Raw genomic sequence first — 26,115 nt, 5'->3', positions numbered from 1 at the left:
TCACTCCAGGAGTCCGTTGGTCTTGAGGATCTATGTGAACTTGCAGATTCCCTTCTCCACATTCTTTTCTGCCTGTTTCTGTAGCCTCAAGAGCTGCTGCTTCTTCTGATAGTGGATCTTGACCTTTTCTTTCTGTTTTTCCTCCAGAGCGGCTGTCCCTGCCTGGTACTTTCACCCGACCTCATGAGCCAGATGCCCCAGGTAAACAAACTTTGTGGTAGGCTTAGGGACCACCATCCCCCTTTTCATCATAGGATGGAGGGAATCTCATCCAACACCTTGAGAGGTATTCCAGGGTTGCCTAACCTTTCTTAGTCTTGTGGGGCAGCAGGCCTTGCATAGTGCGCCAAAAATTGTGGCACGGGGCTCAGAAGTGGTGGGGCCCTCGAGAGGGGTTGGTATTCATCCGCTTTCAGAGAAAGGCCAGATACTTTAACTTGTTTCTGTAGAAATTTCCAGAAATGTTGATACCCTCACAGCGTACAACCACCACCTTCCAACCCAGCAGTACCTGCTTGACCACAATGGCTGCCAGGCAGTCTAGAAGATGGCCGTCCAATACTAAAACCTGCCCTCTGCCATCTTCAGGAGCCGACTGCGAAAGGGGTCCACTCCAATAATTTGACCTTACGAGTCACTCGGTTACTGTGTGTCACTGTTACAAATTCCTATTTACTTTTTACATATACCACATTCTAATGAAGGGAGATTTCTGGATTGTTTCCATTAAAAAAATAATTGTAGATAGGACTTTCTATGGCCATTTTTACATGTTTCCTGTCCTAGACATGTACTGAAGTTATGTGGAGTTTTATTTTAGGGGGTACATTTTATTTGCATCACTAGTTTCTCTAGCATTCATGGTTAGGTACAGCTAGCCTGTGGGTTCCTGGCCATGGCAGAAGCAATCACTGCTTTGTTCTCTAGAAAATAAGTGATCTCTGATCTCCTGGCATTTTAAATTCTAATCAGGTAGGAGTCCCTTTTGTTGCAATAGTATCTTGCAGTTGATTAGAAACCAGGCATTCCTACAACCAGAACTGTTTAATATGAAGTTATTTCCAGGAGTTGTTGAGGCAATATTCTGGCAGTCTGTCTATAAGTGTGTAGCACTTGGAACAGCGGAGGGGCCAGCTGCCAGTCTTGTCTCTATTATTCTACAAGTGCACAAGTGTTGGACTTTGTGGAAGGTACTTCTCTTCCTAAGGGCATGTTTGCTAGTTAAAGCAGTGCATACAAAAAAAAAAAAAACACTTAAGCAAGAAAGTATCTTAGGCACTTTTCTATTGCTGTGAAGAAACACCATGACTAAGACAACTTATAGAAAAAGGAATTTAATGGGGTTCACACTTCCAAAGGGTTAGAGTCCATGATCATCATGGTGGGAGCAGCAGCTGGGAGATTACATACTAATCTGCAAGAAAGAGGGAAGGAGGGCAGGAGAGCAGGAAGGATGGGGAGGGAGGGAGGGAGGCAGGGAAGGAGAGAGAGAGAGAGAGAGAGAGAGAGAGAGAGAGAGAGAGAGAGAGGCGCTAACTGGGAATGGAACAAATTCAAAAAATCAACTCAAGTATCTTGGGGGGTTTTAACAGTGATAACTATGCAAACTTGGCTCAACTCTTAAGATCAGTTCCCCAGGGATTCGGAAGTTCAGAGACGCTGTGACCCCTGCTTCAGGACAGCACTTTCCTGCTGAAGTCAATGTTTGCACCCCCCTCTCCCCCTTCCTTTCAAAAACACATTATTCTTGTATTTATTTTTTATTATCAGTTATGGGCACACATATGTGCTCCTGTGTGGGTGTGTCATTATTCTTTTATTTAATGTTTATTATTAATTATGGGCATGTATATGTGCTCTTGAGTGCAGGGTGTCGTGTACACTGACTCGGGAGTTGCAATGTAGGCTCTGGGAACTAAGCTTCTCTCTCTAGCCCTGTGATCCTGTGTTTATGCTTGCTTCTAATTCACCCCCCCTTATTGCTTGCCTTGGTTATTATTATTATTATTACTGTTATTATTTTAGGTTTATTTAATGTATGTCAGCACACCGTCACTGTCTTCAGACACACTAGAAGAGGGCATCGATCCCATTACATATGGTTGTGAGCCATCATGTGGTTGCTGGAGATTGAACTCAGGACCTCTGGAAGAATAATCAGTGCTCTTAACCACTGAGCCATCTCTCCAGCTCCCATTGCTTTGGCTTTTTACTGCTGTAATAGTATGCTAGACAAGCACAATTTGAGGAGGAAAGAGTTTATTTCAGTTTGGATGTTCTAATCTATTACCAAGGGAAACAGGGCAGAAACTCAAGGCAGGCACCTAGATTCAGGAACTGAAGCAGAAGCTATGGAGGAACACTGCTTACTGGCTTGCTCCTCAATAGCTTGTTTAGCTGGCTTTCCTATACCATCTAAAATCTGCCCAGAGGTGGCAACCCCATTGCCAGTGTGCTGGGCCCTCCTGTCTTAGTTATTAATCAAGAAAATGTCCTACAGACATTTCTTTCTTTCTTGTGGAAGATATTTCTCAGTTAAGGTTCCTTCTTCTCAAATGTGTCTAGGCTTGTATCAAAGGTGACAAATCCAACCAGGACACTGATCTCCTCTTAGTGTCCAACACATCACACATTTCTATCAATCTTATTGTCTTGATGATTCCAGAGCCTCCTGACCAGCAATAGACTAGGCAAGTAGCACACCACCACATTAGACAACTTTCTATCACTGTAACAAATCAATGACTCTTGCTTCAAGGCCTCTGGTCTAGGGTCAGATCACAGTAGTGATGCAAGATAGAGTAAAAATTTCCACATCATGGTCAGCGTGTGACACACAGAGAAGGAAGAAGGGGCTGGGGTCCTGCCTTTGAGTGCATGTTCCCAGTGACCTGCAGACCTTCCATTAGGCCCCACATCTTAAAGAGGCTTCTACTGTCTCCCAATAGCACGTAACTTGGGGAGCAAATATTTTGACAAGTGGGCCTTTCAGAACATTCTAGCACTCCAGCATGCTTCCTTCCCCCTGCCCCAGCACGCCCCTTCTGGCTTCCTGTCTCCTGGATTCAGAACCATTTTGTGTGTGTGTGTGTGTGTGTGTGTGCCAATTCTTTTATTTTGGTGGAATGCACACATCCTTTAATACTTCACACCGCCTTCAGAAAGGTTGCATAGGAAGTGTTTTGAGATCTTACATGTCTATAAATGTCTTTGTTCTGCCCACACTCTTCATTTTAGCTTGACTATATAAAGTTTGGATTACAAAACATTTTTTTCAGGCATCATTATTCTAAGTTCCCAATGCTGCAATTGAGAAAAAATCCAATGTCTTTCTGACTTATTTTGTGGTAGGGTTTTGCTATGTTGTCCAGGGTAGCCCAAGCTCTGGACTCAAGGGGTTCTTCTGTCCCACCCTCTTGAGATTCTGGGTTGGCACCACCATGTATTCTTTTCTCTGATTTTTCATCCTTTTTATTTTTTGAAACTTGCTGACCCCCCTCTTTTCTCAGAACATCTGTAGCATCATCCCTTATCTATAGTGGAGTAAAATTTCAGTGTCTGTTTCCATTTTCTTCTGTTACGTTGGGGTCTCACAGGGCTTGCTCAATGTTCAACCCCATGTCTACTATCCTGGGAAATCTCAATGATTCCTTTTCTTCACACAATGAGTGGAGAGCAATGAGCTATGCTAAATCTTTCTGTTCAGATGTTAGCTCTTGTGAATAGTCTTGTTTTTGTTTTCTTAACCCCCTCCTCTCTCGTTTCCCATAGAGTCTTTGGTTACATTTCTGAGAGGTTTTTTCTTTTTCAATGTTAACTTGTTACTATTGAGAATCTCTTTCTGCTATCTTCTTTTAAATTCCTAAGCACATGGGGATGCTTTAGGATTTATTTTTATCTCCCCATAACTCCAGCTTCCTCCTGGTTAGTGCTTTCTGCTTGTTTGTTCTGATCCCTCTTTCCCTCACATGCTCCAGTGGTCCTAGGCCTCTTTCTATGTGTCTGAGGGGTTTCCTTACTGTTAGTGGGGATTCACATGTGCTGGGTAAAGCTTGATGAAGGGCATCCCAGTGAGGTGATCTGGCTGGAACATTTCCATGTGGGACCTTCTTATTGTCAGTGTCTTTAGATCATTATTCTTTGGACTAGCTTATAACAGGGAAGATGCCTCCCATATCCTGTCTATAGGAAGAAGGCCTGGGTAGTAGATGTGACTCTCAATGGTATAGACTCGATATACATGTTTTAATATGCTATCCCTCATCACCACACAGTGAAGGCGTCTGTCACATACTACCAAGCTCATATGCTCCTCTTTAAAGGAAGCAAACTGTGCTACTCTTTTGAAAGTGGTGCCTGTGGTTTATGTCATGGAGGAAAAAATGAACTGTGATTGTGTGTGTCTAGTATTTGTTATTGCCTCACTGGCTTTTCAGAGGTGGTAGACATTGGTTTTCTTCTCCTGGGAGATGACTTGGCAAGGCCACATTTGATTCACTTGTTTTGCTAAGGACCTTCAGATATGACATTTAACCCCTAAGTTTAGAATTTGAGGCCTAGAATGTTCATATCCAAATCTGAACAGGTCGAGGAGGAGGACTCTTGGAAGCTGAGGGGAGGTCCCTAAAGGTACAACTCCTGTTTCACATTTCCGGATTCAGCTAGGAGTGTGTGGCTGTAATATTACATATTTATCTCTATAAATGACAGGCAGACATGCATCATATAGGATCAAAGATCAGAAACATAAAATTAAAAAACAGAGAATCCATGAGAAGGCCATGGAAGATGACTTTCCTTTCATGCATCTTTGCTTTATCATTCAAAAGTTTGATTTTGGTATTCAGAGGGCTTGAGGTGCTCACTGTCCTGTCTTTATATCTCTTCTGCCTGTTCTTGAATTTATTTACTTTTTTAAAACTGCTCACATCTTCAACTGTAAGCATGAGGCAGAGAGAGTGTACTAGAAGTGTATAAGGCTTTTCATGTCAGAGCCCTCTCCCACTGACAGTACTTCCTCCAGAAAGGCGGTGCCACCTGAACATTCCCAAACAGCACCACAGCTGGGGACATTTCTCATTCAAATCACCACACCATCCCAGATACACAAAGTGCTATGGTAACTCAGAGGCTGGGAAACATTTCTGGCAGTGAACAGTCACAACTGACCAGAGAAGGCTTTTTAGAGGCAGGGTATGAAGCAAGATTTGAGTTTTAGGACATTTCAAACATATGTCAGAGAAGAATAAGTGTTTGGAGGGGTTCCCGGGGAGGGGCTGCATCAAGCCAGGCTGGCAGGTGGACTACTGAGTCTACTGGAGGACTAGAGGGTCAGCAGTTAGTCAGCCAGGCATATGATACTTTGGTGGAGGATGAGCTTAGAGACGGGGTTGTTTGGTTCAGTGATACTTAGAGCATTTTAAAGCTACCCTGGCTGGGACTCCACTTCAGAGATTCTGGCTCAAGTGGTCTGGTGTGGAGTCTAAGGGTCTATATTTGGGAAAAACTCTTCAGCAAATTTCATTGCATTCAGTGACAAACACCCCTGAACTGGGAGGTGATTGGAATAGCTCACTTTCAAAGGAAAGAAACCTGGATAAGAAGGGAGAGAGAGAGAAAGAGAGAGAGAGAGAGAGAGAGAGAGAGAGAGAGAGAGAGAGAGAGAGAATGTGAAGCAAGAACAAACAGGAAGTGAGTCAATGGGGGACCACTCTTTACTCAAGTGTGTCCCTCAGATTAGCACACGCTGGTGTCCAGCTTGTTCTCAGCTGTGTCTGCCTCACTTGTAATTCCACCCCAGGAAATCATCACACTCACTACATAGTTCTTTGGGAAATTTGTAATCGTTTTTTTTAAAAAGAGACATTTTTCTGCACATTATTATTATGGATGTTACTTTTATTTGTAATGCTATAAAAGCAATTATAATTTCTCCTCTTTATTTCTATTCAATTGTTCCCATTAAGAGAGAGTTATTGTAGGACCGTGATAGGATGGCTGGTTTTGGTCGAAGCGCTGGCTGGAAGTAGCCGGGAGACCCAACAGGTGTCCATTGCTTGTAAGGGACGGGCATCTGTTCCACTGCGCTCCCAGAATCCAGGCTCCTGACACATGGCGTGAGCCCCATTTGGTCTGCACCTTGCAGTCAGTCATGTGTGGCTAGAGAGGGAGTGACTACAGGCTTCAGCCTCGAGAGATTTCCATATTCTTGAATTACCTAAAGGCTAGGGGGTGTGGCTAAATTAAGTTATTCCTTTTCCCAGCCCCTCCTTTTCCCCCCCTCCCTATTTAAGCCAGCTCCCCCCTGGCTTGAACTGGGGCGTGCACACCTAGACCATCTACACACACCATGAACAAATAAAACTCTTGGAACCCATGGACTTCTCGTATCATTGGGGCCTGCCATTGCCAAAGCTTCCAGCTCTTGGAACTCTGGACTTTCTCGAGAGTTATTGGGACCCACCATCGCAGAAAGCCCACCCTGCACGCCTGTTTTCCTCCACCGCAGTTCCCACAACTTATAACACACAGAGAAAAGACATTAGGAAAAAAACCTCTTCAAGTTTCTGTTGGATGGAGGTAGACAATCCCCATAAACAATTCAGCTCTACCTTGTCTTTGAATATCTTCAGGGGAATGGGGGACTCAGAGATATTATTATGCTCGATCATATTTAAGCCACCTAGGTACTTCTTAAGTGCATTTAAGTCTTGTTTAGAGACTGGGAAAAAATTACTGGTTTAATCACAGATCCTTTCTGTTAGAGCACAGTGTTTCATTAAAAGGCAGAGAAAAGAGCTGATGTAAAGTCTTCCCTTTTGGGGATGCTGATTTTTTTTGTCATAGAACAAAGACTGACTGGTAGAAATATTTACATATGCAGCTATCAGGACAGCAAAACTTGAATTTGATGAACAAACATTTTTACCACTTGCTATATTTTAATTTTACCCCCATGACTCAGCATTTCTAATTTTCTTTGAGAAACTGAAAACAAAGCTTTCTTCCTTGTGAACTGCTGTTTGTTTGGAATAGCCCTAGTGTGTGACATGTTTTAGTTGCCATTCTATTGCTGTGAAGAAACACCATGACCAAGACAACTTATAAAACAAAGTGGGTTCTTTTTTTTGTTTTGTTTTTCGTGACAGGGTTTCTCTGTGTAGCCCTGGCTGCCCTGGCACTCACTCTGTAGACCAGGCTGGCCTCGAACTCAGAAATCCACCTGTCTCTGCCTCCCAAGTGCTGGGATTAAAGGAGTGCGCCATCACTGCCCAGAAAAACAAAGCGTTTAACTGGAGGCTTGGCTTACAGATTTAGAGGGTTAGAGTCCATGATCATCATGGCAGGGAATGTGGTAGCAGGCTGGCAGGCTTGGTGCTAGAGAAGTATCTGAGAGATCACATCTGATCCACAAGGCAGAGAGGCTGTGTGTGTGTGTGTGTGTGTGTAACTGAGAATGGCTTGGGCTCAAAGCCCACCCCAGTGACACACTTCCTCTAACAAGGCCGAATCTACTAATCCTTCCCAAACAGTTCCACTCACAACTGGGGACCAAGCATTTAAATATATGAGCTTATGGGAACCATTTTTATTCAAACCGCCACAGGACATAACTGTGACTGTCTGTATGATATTTTCCCCACAATCCCCTCCCCTTAGTGTAAGACCATGGAAGTCTCAGAATGCCATGTGTCCTGCCTCTGCATCAGTCCTATGATGCTAGGATCAAGGAATGTTGAAGAGAGCCTTGCCTATGGGCTGTAAGATGAGTAGCAATTAGGATGTCCATACAAGATTTGTATTTCAAATATGCTTTGTTTATTCACACAAACATTTCTTATAATAGCATGTTAATATATGAGTTAAGCAGTCATCTTAACCTTGTTACTGCAAGGTTTCACTGGGGAATCCTCTCTGGTAAGGATGATTTGGAAGTTTTCAGGCTTGACCCATGTCCATTGTGAAGCCTTGTAGCTATGACAGGCTGGAAGGGTGGTACTGGTGGAGGTCTCAGGAGGTCTTTGAGATCTAGGCCAACAGCTGGGTGAGTGCTGACTGGCAGGCCTGTGTGGGCTCAGCGACAGTGCCAGAAGTTCGGTGGGCACTGAAACTAGGGTCACACTCAGAGTGTCAAGTTCTCTTGCTGATGAGCATCAGTGTAGTGGTCAGAGAAGCCATGTATGGGAGCACACTTTGATCCCAGAGACAACTCCCAAACTTCCAATTTTTGTATCCTTTCACCATGGAGCCCTTTCAGGGCTCACAGCTTGGTGCCAGTTCACAAGCAGATCTAACCCCACTTGGGCTTAGCTCATTAGCATATCAGTCAAGGCCTGCCCTGGGCTAGGGGCTGTCTGAGCTGGCAGGTGACCTGCAGGCGCTTGCTTCTGAGGTATAGCTATTATCTCAGGCATTGCATTATTTCCAGTCATTAGTCTGCACTTGAGTCAGACAAATTGGTTTTTAAGTTATGTTCCTAACAAGTGTGTTTAGGAATGGGAGTGTTACCAATCAGGCAGCTGATGTCCTTATTCTACTAGGCTAAGAATTGTCAGCAGACAAGGAAAACTTTTGGAAGGTTTTACATTCTTTGGCATTTGTCTGCAGAGTACAGTGGCAACTGGCAGGCAGGAGCAGCAGCAGGTGGTGCCCTCTAGTGTTATAGCCCCAGGCTGGCCTAGGGTCATGGGGCCCTGAGCTCTCCAAGTGTTAACTGCATAGGGCCAGGCCTAGAAAGCTGGGGTTCCTCAGCTTAAGGCTGGTTTTCTACCTTCCCGAGCCCTGGACTACAGCTCCTGTGTGAAGGGTGTCCAGGGTCCTTGATCCTAGAGGCTGACAGTTCTTTAGGAGTCTCCTAGTGAACAGTATGTAGTTTCTCTTCTCCAGCCTCTGTCTGCTTCTACAGTCCTTGTTTCTGCACTTCCTCTCTCTTAAACTGTTTGCTTGTCTCTTGTCACTATGGCTGTTCTCATGGGTGCTGCCATTTGGGAAGCTGCTACCTCCACTCCTTTGCTGCTGGAGTTTCTGCTGCGCTCATCAGCTGGTCATGTGACTCTATTTTATACCCTGCTAGTGAAGCCGGCTGTTCTGCCACTTTTGCAGCTTGGCTTACTGAGCATCAGTACTCTCTCTTCAGCTGTCAACCACTGCCCTAGGCCTGCTAACTACTCTGCTGTAGTCGCCACTTCGCTATCTCTGCAGACTTTTTCACGTGTGGCCCTCTGTTGTTACAGCTCTCACACAGACCTGCTGTTAAAAGACCACTCATGAGAGAAGGCATGGCTTAGGCTCATTTATTGTGGTGCTAAGGAATGCCACACAGGAGGGTGCTTTGGAGCAATCACTGAAAACCTGCCGTGGAAATGCAAGTCTGTGTTTGTACCAATCACACTATTGATTGTCCCTTTGGCATCAGCCATAGCTGTTCTGGTTGGCCATCAGAAGTGCTCCTTCCCCCTAGGTGGACATGGTTGCATGGTCAAATAGAGTTCATTAAAGCGTGTGGTAGAAAAAAGCCTGGTACAAACTGTCGGTCTTGACCAGGCTTAGAACAAGCAGCTACAGTTGTCATGTAGCTTCCTAAGACACTCATGGCGTGTTCAGAGTGGTTGGATAATTCAGCTGGCTTGTTGACTGACACCCTTTTTGTTCGAGACAGCAAGGGAGAATCTTATAGGTGACAGGTGTCAAGTTGCTCTGTCCCTCAAAATTTTTGCTAATTTACAGGCAAACAAACACTAGGGGCATATTTATGATAAGAACTTAAAGAACTTCCCTTCATCACTAGGGTGATTTTAACAGTGCTTTACTGACACATAATATGTATATGGTTGGGGCCCTACGGAAAGTTGGGTCCCCCTTTTCTCAGGGAGAGATAAAATGGGGATTCTTCTCTGGCACAGCTAAGCATGCCACTAGCCTGCAGAGGGCAGGAATGAGCCCCAGACATGCTGTTTTCTCTGCTGTGACAGATCAATAAAGCATGAGCAGACGGGAGAACTCCTGAAGCATTTTCTGTTTTAGTCTGAGTCACAACCCTTTGTCTCTCTTCCACTGGGATCCTCTGTGGCGGATCGCCCAGGTCATGCTCCCACTGCTGTCACTCACTGAATCCCTCAATGTTCTTGAAATACCCATCCCTCTTCTCCTCCCTCCATCGTGACTACATAGCTCAGGATGGCCTCAAACTTGACATCCTCAGGCTCCCACATCCCAGTGCTGGGGTTACAGGCATCTCACCACACCACCCTCACTTTAAATCATACTTGCTCTGCCCACTTTTCTAGTTACTATTCTATTGCTGTGAAGACACCATGACCAAGGCAATACTGATAAAAGAAGACATTTAACTGGGGGCTGGCTTACAATTTCAGAGGCTTGGTCCATGACCATCATGGTAGAGAGTATGGCAGCACGCACATGGGCATGGTGCTGGGGCAGTAACTGAGCTTTACATCCTGATTCATAGAAGGAAGGGGAGGGAGGGAGAGCTAGAGAGTGAGCAAGAGAAAGGGAGAAAGACAGAGACAGAGAGACAAAGAGAAAGACACACACACAGATAGAGAAACAGAGACACAGAGAGACAAAGAGACAGAGGCACACACACAGAGACAGAAAGAGAGAAAGAGACTGGGCTTTTAAAACCACCAAGCACGCCCAGCTACCACCTTGTCCAACAAGGACACACCTCTCATCCTTCCAAACAGTTCATCAACTGGGGACTAAACGTGCAAGTGTATGAGACTATGGGGGCCACTGCCATTCAAACTACCACACCCCTTTATCAAAACCCCAGACATTTATTTTCCAAGAAACTGTCATGAAGGCTGCCACAGCTCCACAGCCATTGGCCCCTCAGATAATGCACATCTAGGTCATGCTGATGCTGTGACACAAGACAGATAGAACACAGTGCCTCCAGGGCCACACATGCACTCCCATAGCTCACAAGTACCACTGTTACTGGCAGTGTCTGACCACAGCTCACCCTTCACTCTGGAGCTCCCAGTTCTTGGCTGCTCTCAGCAGCTGTGCAGCTGCATAGGAAAAGTGGAACTAGCCTGGGACAGGGAGGTCACTCAAACTAGAGTAGATTTTAAATGAGGTTAAGTTAGTCTCGAAAGCCAGTTTGTTGAAAGACAAGAAGTCTTTCTAGAGACTTGCATCTTACATAATAAGAGCAAAGCTAGATCTGTGCAGTTTATAGAATTTGTATTGTTCATGTGAGAGGGAATTCTGGGTATGACATGGGAAAAGGGAAACCACCCTCTTTCACCCAGAGCTGGGGGAGAAAAGAGGCAGAAAAGAATGTTTTCATGGGAATGATCTATCTTTCCAGTGGCTTCTGGACCCTCCACAGGGTCTATCCAGTAGCATTAAGATGCTGGGGATGCTGGAAACCATAGGGTGTACTTTCTGCTTCCTTGGGAAGCAAGTGACAGTGAGCGTGTGCTGTGGTTAGATAGTGACCCTCAGCTCTTGGCTCTCATTCACCTGGAGCTGCTGAAGGTGGGCTTATTTGGAAACAGTTAACACAATTGGCTAAAAGATCTTGAGATGTATTCATCCTGGGTTTCGGGTAGACCTAAACCCAGTGAACTTATTTGAAAAGAGGAGACACAAACACTGGAAAGTGGCCATGTGGAGATGGTGGCAGGGACAGATGCGATGCTGCTGAGGCGGGCTAAGATCTCTGAGAACAGAAGAGGCGAGGATGGACCGCTGCTACAAGCTCTGGAGAAAGCAAGGCCTGCTAATTGTGGCTTCAGATTTCTAGCTTTCAGAACCACGAAAGAAGAAATATGTTTTGGGTGCCAGTGTTCAGCAGCACTGGCATGGGGAAGTGTGGAAGCAGAGGCCAAGCTCTCGGTGGCCCAGGCCTGGCATTGCCAGTGGAATTTACTCAGTCCTCCAAGGAATGCATATGTCGAAGGGGTGAGTGATAGAGAAGAGTCTAAGATTAGGCAGGACCAGAGAAGCTATGGAGGAGGGCCAGAGACCTAGGGCTTCAGCCCCTGACATCAACACAGCAATAAAGCATCACAGACACCAAGGGGAGCAGCACACAGCAGGGGACTCTGTGTGGGATTGGCACACAATAGTGTCCAGATGTGACCAGGGATATCTCAGGCTTGGTGTCATCAGCATAGATGCCCTGCCTGAGGCACCATCTTGAGAAGGAAGAATTGTGGCCAAAATAGTTCTGAAAATAAAAGCAGGCCTGGAAAAGTCAGAGATTTACATTAAAAAAAAAATAATGGGTCTAGCCTAGCACAGCCTGGAGAGATTTACATTTAAAAAATGAGTCTAGCCTAGTACAGCCTGGAGAGATTTACATTAAAGAAAATAGGTCTAGCCTAGCACAGCCTGGAGAGATTTACATTAGAAAAAATAATAGGTCTAACCTAGCACACCCTGGAATAGTTTTTTTTTTTAAAATAAAAACTATTTCAGCTGTGTGTGTGTTTCTCTCTGTATGTACTTTTAAGATGAGAACATTTACAGGAAAAATAGTTACAGCTTTTTCCTGTTTTAGTTGCCATATATAAACCCCACCACATTCCTGAATATTTACTGTACTCTCTGAGTATACCCCCTGTTTATTATGTTCAGTTGGGGGCTTCCTGTAGCTAGGGACAATGCCATGTACCTTGAGTTCATCTTTGGATATCAGTGTCCCCAAGATTCTGACTCAGTCTGTGGTTTTGCTGAGTATTTTCTGGGAGAATGAAAAGCCTTAGATATTTACCTAATATTCCTTTTGTTTTTCTTTTTGTAAAAATGTTTTTTAGCTGAAATAGAATTACAACACCTCCCTTATCCTTTCCTCCAGCTCCTTCCAGTGGCTCGCCCTTGAACCCTTCCCATGCTTCCAACCCCTTATTTTCTTTGATTATGTTTGTTATATACATTAAATATATGTGTGTATTTGTAGCCACAAATACACCCAAATAGAATTGCTAAGTCTGTTTCTGTTGTTTGTGTCTTTGGTTTCAAGAATAACCAGTCTGCATCGGACAACCCTTTAAGAGGACTCATCCCTAGAAGAGGAGGACTCCCTTCCTCAGCAGTCAATAGCTGCCTGCAGCAGTCAATAGCTGCCTGCAGTTCTTTGTTTACAGGGGGACCTAGTGCAGTTCCTTCCACATTAATGTGGCTGTAGGAACATTGCAGAGATTGTAAGAGCCAGAAGGTGTTCTCTGAGACAGTCTTTCTTAAAAACAGATGCAGATGGAGTCAACCATAGGACTGAGCACGGGGACCCCCAATGGAGGAGTTAGAGAAAGGACTGAAGGAGCTGAAGGGGTTTGCAACCCCACCAACCAGACCCCCAGAGTTCCCAAGGACTAAACCACCAACTAAAGAGTGAGTACACATGGAGGGACCCATGGCTCCAGCTGCATATGTAGCAGAGGATGGCCTTATCTGGCATCAATGGAAGGGGAGGCCCTTGGTTCTGTGAAGGCTTGATGCTCCAGCATAGGGGAGTGCTAGGGCGGTGAGGTAGGAGTGAGTGAGTGGGTGGGGGAGCACCTTCATAGAAGCAGGGGGAGGAGGGATGGGATAGGGGGTTTGTGGAGGGGAAACCAAGAAGGGGGACAATATTTGAAATGTAAATAAATAAAATAACCAATAAGAAAAAAATGGCTGCAAAAACAAGATCTGAACAATGGTAATATCAAGACATGTTAATGTGGAAGGGAGGCAGAATTTTTCAGGTTCAGGCCCCTAGACAAAGAAACACAGACAATCTTTTGATTTTTCCCCCCTTTGATATCTTCATTTCACGTTTTATGGAATTCCTGAAAATTTTTTAGGGCCCTTGTTTCAGACTGATACACTGTGAGAATGTAGGAAAAAGGCAAGTTCATTGCAGGGAGCCAGGAGGTGGCAGGGGGCCCAGTCATGAGGTTGGTACAAATTCCAAGTTTAAGTACTCCAGTTCTCCTGAGCCTGGAAGGATAGGAGAGAGGTTGAGGAGAGGATGCTGAGGACACTGAGGGCACCATGGAAACAATGTAACTTCTACTTTGGAAACAATGTAACTTCTGTTAGGATCTTTACTTCTCTTTCAGGAAAAAAAATATTTCAAACCCTCACAGTGTAAATTAATTCAAATGTAAATAGCCACCCAGATACCCAGGAATCTGAAGCACAGCGGTGTCTGAGTAATTAGCTGGGTTTTTGCAGCTTTCAGTTTGCAGGCAGCACTATTTATTTATTTAATATTTATTTCTTCTGACTTGATGGTGCTGAATTGTGGATCTCCAGCTTTTGATACCTACAGCAGGAGGAAGAGACCTGCTTCTCAGTTCTTAGCATCAGGCCTGGGACAAGGCACAAGCTGAGTCCTGATCCATTAAACAATTAGATCCATTTTACTAGGGATCATAATATCAAATAACTTCCCAACCCCTGGGGAACTGATTTTAAGAGTTGAGCCAAGTTTGCATAGTTACTGCTGTTAAGAGCCCCCCAAGATGTCTGAGTTGATTTTCTGAATTTGGGTCTGCCTTGCGCTGTCAGAGAGCTCACTGTACCTGGGCAGCTCCACACTCAAGTTCCAAGCCCATGTGACTTTTGTATTGCTGTGACAGACAGCCTGACACAACCAATTTAAGGGAGGGAGGAACTTACTTTTTTTTTTTGGCTCACAGAGTCAGCCCTTCATGGCAAGAAGGGTCAGCTTATGGCAGCAGGAATGTATGTGGAGGTTGTTCACATCTTGGTGGACGTGAACAAGGAGGAAGATTTCTTCCCATCCTGTGAGCTTCTCTTCACTCCTCTGATGGTTCTTCTGCTTTTTAATTTCATGTAATACAGTTTTCAGAAAAACAGACATACAGGCCAGTGGGACATACTAGAGACCCCAGAGGTAAATTCATAGAACCATAGACAGACTTTTTGACAAAGGCATCAAAAACATGCATTGGGGAAAAGATAGCCTGTTTAATAAGTGATGCTGGCATATATCACTGGATATCTATCTGCCAAAGAATGAAATTAGATTCGTATCTCTCACCCTGCATCAAAAGTCAATTCAAACTGGATCAAGGACTATGATTTAAAGCCTGAAGTGCTGAAACTGCTTAGGGAAAGCAAAGGGGATGCACTTTAGGATGCAGGGATAGACAACCATTTTCTAACTAAGATCGAAGGACACAGGAAGAGTCCTGTCCGTGGATAATTCAAGAATAGAGATTAATGATGAACAGGCTGGGGAGTCCACAAGCATTGGTGTCTGGTGAGGGCCTTACATGTCATACCATGGCAAAGATCAAAAGCCAAAATCTGGAGTCGAGACTCCAGTCCTCAAGCCCCCTTTGTGATTGGTGTTATTAGTTGATCCCTGAGGGTAGACATTCTGATCCTTGGGCCCCATCTCTCAACACTGCCATACGGAGGATGTTTCCAGAACAGTTGAAGTTATTAGCAAATGTCTTTGTTTATTCTTCCCCAGCTGTGGCTTTTGGATCCATTTGTAACAGAGTCTGGAGCCTGGTGGAACTTCTGAGAGCTTGATTCACGCATCTCATTTTCTTCTAAGACTCATAAGGACCATGCCACAGAAATGGCTCATTTTCCAAAGTTACACAAACAGGAACTTGGTGTATCAGGCAGGAAAGGTAGATGAAAATTTCTCTTGGTCTTGTTTGTACTGAACCCTGGCTATCCTCCAACACTGCCTTCTCAGGCTACCCCAGTGCATAGTGAAAACAGCCTAGCTGTTGAACCTGCACCCCATTTTCTCACCTAAACCTCCCCTGCTTTTCTGATTTGTTCAGTCAGCTCCTTGGTCACTTTTCTCTTCTGACCCAGTTTTCTCTGTGCTGTGAAGTCACTTACATTCCATACTGGGATGGGAAAACTGGGGGGCTGGCTCTGCCCTTAGGACTGTTCAGGTTTGTATCTTGACTCCTTTATTACTAGCTGAATGTTCATGGCAAAGTTATCTGTATTTTCTGATTACCAATAGGCCTTAAAAAATGGCATGTGACCATGAAGAGGCTGGAAACTCTCTTTAAGGCCCGAAGTCAAAGCTCAGGAAACACCAGACTCACCAGAGCTGACATCTTGACAGCTGCTCCTTGACCTTCATATTAGGACACAAGGGGTGGAGATTGGCTGCAACTGGAGAGCTACTGGTTTGGAAGGTAGCAGGTGCTTGCTGTTCTAGGGAACAGTCCATTCTCTTCATAGTGGCTCTGCTTCCATCCATGTCTCTGAGAGGCCAACCTTGGGTCCAGAGTTAGAGCTTTGGCTCCAATCCACAGATCAGACAGGAATTCCAGCTGCCTACAGTACACACTGTGAACTCGGGCAGTGCCAGCCTCTCTGAGTGTGTTTCCTTATGGTAGGATGTGGCTGTCAATAGGCACAGTGCATCTGCAGAGATGGTGCAGAGCAAATGCCACAACATCTGGAGCCCAAGAGAGCTGATGCATTGACTATTAATAGCAGCTATTTATACATCGTTTTCATGGGTACATAACTATATGAGCTGTAATCACCTTGAGGGACTCCCTCTGTTCTCTTGGAGGAGACTCTGGGTCTCTTTGCTTTCTGGTTGACACTTCTTTCATCCCTACAAATCTGTGTGTTTGTGCGCATGTGCTCTGACCTCCAGGATAGTTGCAGGCATGCTTTGCTTGAGCTGGGATAGCAGAATGGTGTACCTCAGAACTGTGGAGACTGAGGTTCTTCAGAGCATGGGGAGTTGGGGACCAGGAGGGCAGAGCTCAGTGAGGACACACTGAAGACAGCATGTAGTTGAGGTAACACTCATGGCAGTTAACATTTGGACTGTGAAAGACTAGATCCAACATGGTTCTTGGGAGTTACAGGCTCATTCCTTGAGTGGTTAAACAGTAAGTCGCCTCAGGTTTTCTACAGAACACTTGGACTTGTGAAGAAAGTCTCATCTCCTTTCCTTTGGGAAGAGTAGGAAGATATTTCATGTCCCATGGAAAAGTTCAGGACTCTAAGCTTATTGTAACTGTCAAAAGATACAGAATTATCACAATAATAGTTATGTCCAACACTGCTGCTGACTCCTGTGCTTTAGAGGACAAAGGACTGCATCAAGGATCTTGGTGTCAGGCATGTGGTTGGGAGCCTGTGGGGCTCCCATCTCTAACAAGCACCACTAAATTCCTGTACTCAAGGACAACTATTTCTAGGTATCATAATGGTATGGAAGGATCCAGGGTTCAGAACCAAATAGGGTGCTTTTGACAAAGGTCTATTGTCTGCTGTTTTCAGGGCCTGTTTAGTGTGCTAGTAATAGGAAAATCACTTAGGTTCCTCCAAACGCTATGCTCACAGGAAGGTGACATTCAGATGAATGGGGAACATAACCTTGGGCTTCCTCCTATTGCTTGCCTCCCAGGCTGGAGGACTCTGAAATCATCATTCCTGTGTCTGAAGCTGTCCCCCAACTCCCTCATACTCCACCCCATAATTTCTTGACAAAACTGTTCCTTCTTCATTTGCAGCTCCGGGCATCCTGACTGCACATGCCAAGATGGCTTACGTCTGCTACTTGTGGAAATAGTGTCACAGGCAGGGGAGCCAAGTCTTCAACAATGGCCTTTTGGGGACATTTTGGATCCAACTATAGTAAGGGTAGTTCAGCAGGAACAGAGATAAAGTTTTACAAGTGGAGACAGTAGAAACTGAACCAAATCTGCAAGGGCATGGAGGATGAGGGGACTTCCTGTCTTGCTCTCTTTCTCTTTCTTACCTTTTATTCAGTCAGTGGATGCTGTCTCCATTTAGGGCATGTGTTCCCACCCCAGTTAACCGTCACTGGAATCACCTTCGAGCACACACAGAGGTGTGACTTCTAGGTGATTCCGATCTGATCAAGTTCACAATGAAGAAGTGTCATCATGGCGGTTCAGGGGCAGCTGCACAGTAGTGGGTTTGTAAATGAGCTTATCACACTCATGGGTTCTAGACCCAGGAGGCCTGTCACAGGAGAGCACGGACAAAGCACGAAGACCAGGGGCCAGAAGGCATGGGAGGGAGGGGAGTCTGTATTTATCAGTGCTTGCAGGGGAAAAGCAAGGCAGGGCAGCCTAGACAGTTTAAGGACTGGTTAGTCTGAATGATAAATGGGGTTTTGGATGGGGTGGTTTCTGATTGGCCTGGGGCCATGTTTGTGGGAAATTGTTTTGATTGATGATTGATGTGGGAGGGTCCAGACCACTGTGGGTGGCACCAACCCAAGGTAGGTGACCTGGGCTGACCATGAGCCAGAGAGCAAGCCAGTAAGCAGCCTTCATCCATGGCTTCTGCTTCTTTTCCTTCTTGAGTTCCCACTCTGACTTTCCTCAGTGATGGACTTGTGACTTGGAACTGTAAGAGAGGGTGGAAATAAACCCTTTTCTCCTTGTTTTGGTCATGGTGGTTTTATATCACAGTAACATAAAGAAAATTAGAACACTGGGTGAGGTAACAGACCCAGAAGGACAAATGGTACATGTTCTCACTCACATGTGGCTCCTAGGGTTGAGTTTGGATCTGTGTGCCTAACTTGGAGTAAGTGTAGAATCTAGACAACTGGAAGGGGATCTTTGGTAGGGAGGGAAGACAGGCCTTAGGGGAGGAGGGTACTAGAGTGATGGGGGGGTAATGGGGAGAGATGATAAGTAGGGAGAGGGATGAGAGGAAACGGGGAGGGGTGAAGGGAGAGACAACTAATACTAAGCATGTTTGGAAAAGCCCCGCGGAAGCCCACTGCTTTGTAAGTGTCATGTGTATTTATATAAAATCGCTTACTTGGGATTACCTTATACAGGTGATAATACCCCTCCCAGGTGGCATAGGTTGCTAAATAAAAATCCCAGTATCAGATGTGGGGTATCTGCCCCTGATTTTTGGGTCAGGGGTGTCCTGGAGACCCCAAAAGAATGCAGGTGGCTACTGTTGCTTTTGGTTGTCTTCCAGAACACAATGGTAAGACCATGATACTGATGACACCACACAATTAGTTCACAGACCATGGAGAAATCAAATATCCTGACTAGGAAGCTCCCTGCCTCCTGGCTAGCTTTCATAGTATGGAAGATGCTATGCAGGCAGCTGGGGGGAAGGTAGTCAGTGTCCTAACAGGCTGTGAACCCAGTGAGCTACAGTAATGAATGAGAACTGCCCATGATGATTATATATACATGTAATGTATTTTATAACTCAGATATAAAATAGACTTATGATATAGTTTAAATTTACATATGTATTATAAGTATAGTGACCCATTTCCTCCAACTGGGGCCCACACCTCAAGGGTTCCACAGTCTCCAAAAACAGCACACTGAGTTCAAGACCAAGTGTCGAAATCCATGAGTCTGTGGCGGTTATTTTTTCACACCGTAGCAGTGGGTTTCCTGCTGACTGGGTGGCATTGGTTTAAGAGAAGACTTATTTCTGTGATTCCTAGAGAGCAGCCTTGTCAAGCCATGCCAAAGAAAGGGCTTCCCAAGCACCGAGCCTAGTGATTCTGGGATTCCAATCCCACAAGGCACCTAAGACAGTGGAGTGTAGGCCCTCAGCTGTCTCCGATGCCCTGAGGGCCAGGCCAGCTTCTCAGGTTTCCCAGTCACTTGAGATTTGGCCTTCTTTTTTCCAGGTGTTTTAAATATTTCATCCAAATGTTCTAAATTGTGTTCAGTGGGGGGCTTTGAACTATCCAACCGAGCATTATACAATGGAGACGCTGCATATCACAAGAAAATGTTATTAAAAAGAAAATGTTAAACAATAAAATAGACCTGTCATCTCACCTTGCACTTTAAGGCCTCCGTCTATAGTGTGGCCAGGTTTTCTTGGTCCTTTCCCAGCCCGGTGTACCGATAAAGACGATGTCAGGAAAAAGAACTACAGAAACACCGGAAGTCAGAACCCTAGGATATGTCAGGAAAGGGAACTATAGGAAGGCCAGAAATCAGAACCCCAGACATTTCCTGCTCATTAATTTAAAAAAAGTATTTATTATCCATACATGCCAGCTATGCACTGTCCAGGTTCCATGCAGTTTCCAGTCTAACTGGTAAGGGAGTGCTTTCTCCCCTAAAAGAGATGAGAGAACCACGCCTGCGACATGGGGGCAGGGTGAAGCAATGGGGAGGTGGCTGGGAGTCAGTACTGAGTGCCCACACTGTTTTCCCTGTCATAAATGCTGAACAGCCAGTTGCACGGTTTTCTCCCTAGCCACCATGCTGCCAAGACTGGCCAGGTAGCACGGTGGGCAGGAGAGAGAGCTCAGCGCAGGAGAAAGAGCTCATCGAGTAAAAGGCCCTTTCTCTCAAGCTTGATGAGAAGCTTGTTCAGTCCCTAAGACTCACACAATAAGAGAGAAATGACTGCCACAAACAGTTCTGTGACCTTAATGTACATATTGTGGCACATGCATATGTGTGTGCTCTCTTATGCATACATGCACACACACAAATAAATCAATGTAATGAAATAAATAAGCAAATAAATAATTCAGTATGGGAAAACTGAATTTGGGAGCCACAGCCACTGGCCATAGAAAGGATCCACTCTGCTCATCCTTAACATCTTATCCTGTGAGTTCTTATGGAATAAGACAATGAAGCTTTTTGCTTTCTTCTGTGTGTGTGTGTATGTGTGAGAGAGAGAGACAGAGACAGAGAGAGACAGAGAGACAGAGAGTGACACAGATGGAGAGAGACACATATATAGAGAGAGACAGAGAGAGGGGCACGGGTACATGTGCATGCGAGTCAACTTGTATGTGTACTGGTGATCTTGCGTGTGCTGCTGCACGTGTGTATGTGGAAGTCAGAGGTCAACGCTGGGTATCATTCTTTAGAAGCTGTCTATGTTGGGTTCTGAGACAGGATTGATCTCTGGGACTTGGAGCTTGTTGATTAGGCTAGACCAGGCAGCCAGCAGGCCTCAGAGTCCACTATCTTCACCTGCCCAGCACTGGATCACAAACTTGTGCCACCATACTCAGCTTTTCCGTGGGTTTGGGGGATTGGACTCAGATCCTCATGGATACATAGTACACACACTTTATGGGCTGAACCATCTCCCAGCCCCAAACTTTTCATGTTATGAGCCTACAGAAATAAAATATTCTGTTGCTGACAAGTGAACACAGTTCTTCACTGATGCTATGCTTGGCAGGAAAAAGGTTCCAGATATAACATAAAATCAGAATTATCAGCTTAGACCTAATGTTGCAGCTCCCTGACACCATTAGAGTCCTGGACCCTTTCCCTTTGGACTGTCCATCCTTAACATGTGAATTTGATTTTCATGGCCACAAAAGGTGACTTCAGCCACCATGTCCATATTGTAGGTGGTCAGACAGAGAAGAGCCCACAGCTTTTATCTTGTGAAAGTGTAGTTTTATGCAGGTTTTTAAAAATTTTTTTATTGGATATTTTACTTACATTTCAGATGTAATCCCCTTTCTTTCCCCATTTGCCCCCTACACAGGAATCCCCATCCCATTCCCCCCTCCTCCTGCTTCTATAAGGATGTGCCCCCACCCACCCTCCCACTCCCACCTCCCCACCCTTGAATTCCCCCACACTCAGGCGTTCAGCCTTCATGGGACCAAGGACTTCCTCACCCACCTATGCCTGACAAGGCCATCCTCCTCTACATACACAGCTGGAGCCATGGTTCCCTCCATACGTGCTCCCAGGCTGGTGGTTTAGACCCTGGGAGCTCTGGTTGGTTGGTATTGTTGCTCTCCCCATGGGGCTGCAAACCCTTTCAGCTCCTTCAGTTTTCTCTCTCACTCCTCCATTGGGAACCCCATGATCAGCTCAATGGTTAGCTGTGAGCATCTGCCTCTGTATATTTCAGGCTCTGGCAGACCTCTAAGGAGACAGCGATATCAGGCACCTGTCAGGATGCACTTCCTGGGATCTACATCAGCATCTGTCTTTGGTGACTGCACAAGGGATGGATACCCAGGTGGAGCAATCTCTGGACGGCCCCTCCTTCAGTTTCTGTCCCACTCTTTGTCTCCATATTTGCTCCCATGAGTATTTTGTTACTCCTTCTAAGAAGGGCCAAAGGACCCACATTCTGGTCTTCCTTCTTCATGAGCTTCATGTGGTCTGTGAGTTGTATCTTGGATATTGAGAACTTTTGGGCTAATATCCAATTATCAGTGAGTGCATACCATGTGTGTTCTTTTGTGATTGGGTTACCTCACTCAGGATGATATTTCTAGTTCCATCCATTTACCTAGGAATTTCTCGTATTCATTGGTTTTAATAGCTGAGTAATATTCCATTGTGTAAATGTACCACATTTTCTGTATCTATTCCTCTGTTGAAGGACATCTGGGTTCTTTCCAGCTTCTGGCTATTATAAATAAGGCTGCTATGAACATAGTGGAGCATGTGACCTTGTTATATGTTGGAGCATCTTCTGGGTATATGCCCAGAAGTGGTATAGCTGGGTCCTCAGGTAATGCTATGTCCAATTTTCTGAGGAACCACCAGACTGATTTCCAGAGTGGTTGCACCATCTTGCAGTCTCACCAACAATGGAGGAGTGTTCCTCTTTCTCCACATCCTCGCCAGTATCTGCTATCACCTGAGTTTTTGATCTTAGCCATTCTGACTGGTGTGAGGTGTTGTCTCAGCGTTGTTTTGATTTGCATTTCCCTGATGACTAAGGATACTGAACATTTCTTTAGGTGCTTCTTGGCCATTGGAGTTTCCTCAGTTGAGAATTCTTTGTTTATTTCTAAACCACACAAAGACAAAACAAAGAAAACTTCAGACCAATTGTAGGACTGTGAAAGAGTGATTTGGTTTCTGGTTGAGCACTGGCTTAGAGATGGCCGGAGACCCAACAGGTGACCATTGCCTATGAGGAACAGCATATATCTCGCCACGCCCCAGATTCCAGACTCCTAACACATGATCTAAGATCTCCATTTGATCTGCGCCTTGCAGTCACGTAGGGCTACAGGTAGAGGGCATGACTACAGGCTTCAGCCTCAAGAGATTTCCATATTAATGAGATACCTAAAGGCCAGAGGACGTAGCTAATTAAGTGACCCTCCTCCCCCTCTCCCTCCCTATTTAAGTCAGGTCCCCCCTGACCTAAGTGTGCATCCAGACCATCTACCATCCACCATGTCAATAAAGCTCTTGAAACCCTGGACTTTCTCGGGTTATTGGTGCTGCTGTTGTGGAGGACCTCTCTGTGTTCCAGCCATGGGGCCTGCCTCCTCAACCAAGCGAGCTGTCATCTAGCCAAGCAAGTAGCTAATTCCTCGGGCACGGTCGGGGCCTCTCTCTCTTCTCCCCTCATCTTTCTCAGCACGTGGCCGGCCGTAGGTTCCTCGTCTTAGTCTCTGTTTTGCTATGTCCCCCCTCCAGTGGCATCTGGGAGACCCAAATGGAGACACCTCTGGGTCCACATGAGAGCTCTGCCCCTTCCCTAACCCCCCCATGGAACTGGACTGAGTGAGGGACTCATCACACTGGGTGGGGCCCTGCTAGTGCCCGCCCGGTGCTGTGTGGAGAACTGAATCAGTCAAGATCCTGGGTGCTTCTGCCATGCTGAGCCATGGCAGACTCGCAGGAACAACATCACCCAATGCAACAGAGAATCCATGCCTGCATGCTCTGACATGTGGGCCCTCATTTCTTTCCCAGCAACCAATCTCCCTTATGAATATCGATGCAAAAATACTCAATAAAATTCTAGCAAACCGAATCAAAAATACATCAAAACAATCGTCCATCATGATCAAGTAGGCTTTATTCCAGGAATGCAGGGATGGTTCAATATTTGGAAATCCATCAACATAATCCACTACATAAACAAACTCAAAGAAAAAAAAAACACACGATCATCTCACTAGATGCTGAGAAAGCATTTGACAAAATTCAACATCCCTTCATGGTAAAAGTCTTGGAAAGATCAGGAATTCAAGGCCCATACCTAAACAGAGTATAAGCAATACACGGCAAGCCAGTAGCCAACATCAAACTAAATAGAGAGAAACTTGAAGCAATCCCACTAAGATCAGGGACTAGAAAAGGCTGCCCATTCTCACCCGACTTATTCAATATAGTACTGGAAGTCCTAGCCAGAGCAATTAGACAGCAAAAAGAAGTCATGGGGATACAAATAGGAAAGGAAGAAGTCAAAATTTCACTATTTGCAGATGATATGATAGTATACTTAAGTGACCCTAAAACTTCCACCAGAGAACTCCTAAACCTGATAAACAACTTCAGCAAAGTGGCTGGTTATAAAATCAACTTAAACAAATCAGTAGCCTTCCTCTACTCGAAGGATAAACAGGCTGAGAAAGAAATTAGGGAAATGACACCCTTCACAATAGTCACAAATAATATAAAATACCTTGGTGTGAATCTAACCAAGCAAGTGAAAGATCTGCATGACAAAAACTTCAAGTCTCTGAAGAAAGAAATCGAAGAAGATCTCTGAAGATGGAAAGATCTCCCATGCAGAGTTGGCAGGATTAATATAGTAAAGATGGCCATCTTGCCAAAAGCAATCTACAGATTCAATGCAATTTCCATCAAAATTCCAAGTCAATTCTTCATAGAGATAGAAAGAGCAATTTGCAAATTCATTTGGAATAACAACAACAACAACAAAAAAAAACAGGATAGTGAAAACTATTCTCAACAATAAAAAATTTCTGGAGGAATCACCATCCCTGACCTCAAGCTGTACTACAGAGCAATAGTGATAAAAACTGCATGGTATTGGTACAGAGACAGGCAGGAAGATGAATGGAATAGACTTGAAGATCCAGAAATAAACCCACACACCTATAGTCACTTGATCTTTGACAAAGGAGACCATTCAGTGGAAAAAGGACAGCATTTTCAACAAATGGTGCTGGTTCAACTGGAGGTCAGCATGTAGAAGAATGCAAATTGATCCATTCTTATCTCCTTGTACAAAGCTCAAGTCCAAGTGGATAAAGGACCTTCAAATAAAACCAGATACACAGAAACTAATAGAAGAAAAGGTGGGGAAGACACTTGAATATCTAGGCACAGGGGAAAAATTCCTGAACAGAACACCAATGGCTTATGCTCTAAGATTAAGAATTGACAAATGGGACCTCATAAAATTGCAAAGCTTCTGTAAGGCAAAGGACACTGTCAATAGGACAAAATGGCAACCAACAGATTGGGAAAAGATCTTTACCAATTCTACATCCGATTGAGGGCTAATATCCAATATATACAAAGAACTCAAGAAATTAGACTCCAGACAACCAAATAACCCTATTAAAAATGGGGTACAGAGCTAAGCAAAGAATCTCAACTGAGGAAACTCCAATGTCCAAGAAGCACCTAAAGAAGTGTTCAATATCTTTAGTCATCAGGGAAATGCAAATCAAAACAAGCCTGAGATTCCACTTCACACCAGTCAGAATGGCTAAGATCAAAAACTCAGGTGGTAGCAGACGCTGGCGAGGATGTGGAGTTTTATGCAGGTCTAAGGAGATGCTTTCTCCAAGGATTTCCTCTACCTCAGTGGCCAGAACTTTGACACTTGGCCACTTGTAGATACTTCACCAAACAGTCTGAGAAGATGAGTTTTCTCTTTCTGGCTTTTATGAGCCAGGAAAGGAAAGCACAGGGTTTAAGTGGCTTTTGATTGGCCATCCACATTTCTGCTATATTGCCAAAGTCTGGCTTTCTGTTATCTGCAGCTTGAAACAATGTCCAGGTGCTCTAGTCTAGCTACCAGTGATGTAAAGCAGAGGAGAGGATGCTGAGTGCTCAGGGAGGCATCACAGACAAGATGACGACACTAAGCAAGTAGCGTGTGTGCACTTCTTTCTCTGCACTTAGCACCACACTGTCCAGACAAGCCAGCCTTTTCCTGCTCCTTCTCCTTTGCTTTGTCATTTTGATTTGAGACAAGGATTCACTGGGCTATAGCCCAGACTGGCCTGGAATTCCTTTTGTCTAGGATCAGAAGTGAGAGCCGCCTCACCTGGCTTCCTCCTTGAATTATTTTCTGCCTTTTATCATTTGTGTAGTCATTCCCTGCTTCACTGAAGGTGATGGCAAACGAATGTCCAAACACAGCTAAGACGTGACTTACCCTCAT

General features: G+C 44.9%; 1 pseudogene; it reads right to left on the bottom strand.

The window, feature by feature from the left end:
• On the bottom strand, window positions 1-26,115 carry LOC114640404 (annotated as a pseudogene).

The sequence above is a fragment of the Grammomys surdaster genome, unplaced genomic scaffold, assembly GCF_004785775.1.
Source record: "Grammomys surdaster isolate TR1022 unplaced genomic scaffold, NIH_TR_1.0 125808, whole genome shotgun sequence".
Taxonomy (NCBI): domain Eukaryota; kingdom Metazoa; phylum Chordata; class Mammalia; order Rodentia; family Muridae; genus Grammomys; species Grammomys surdaster.
The sequence above is the reverse complement of the archived record's forward strand: the minus strand, read 5'-3'. Positions and strand labels throughout refer to the sequence as shown.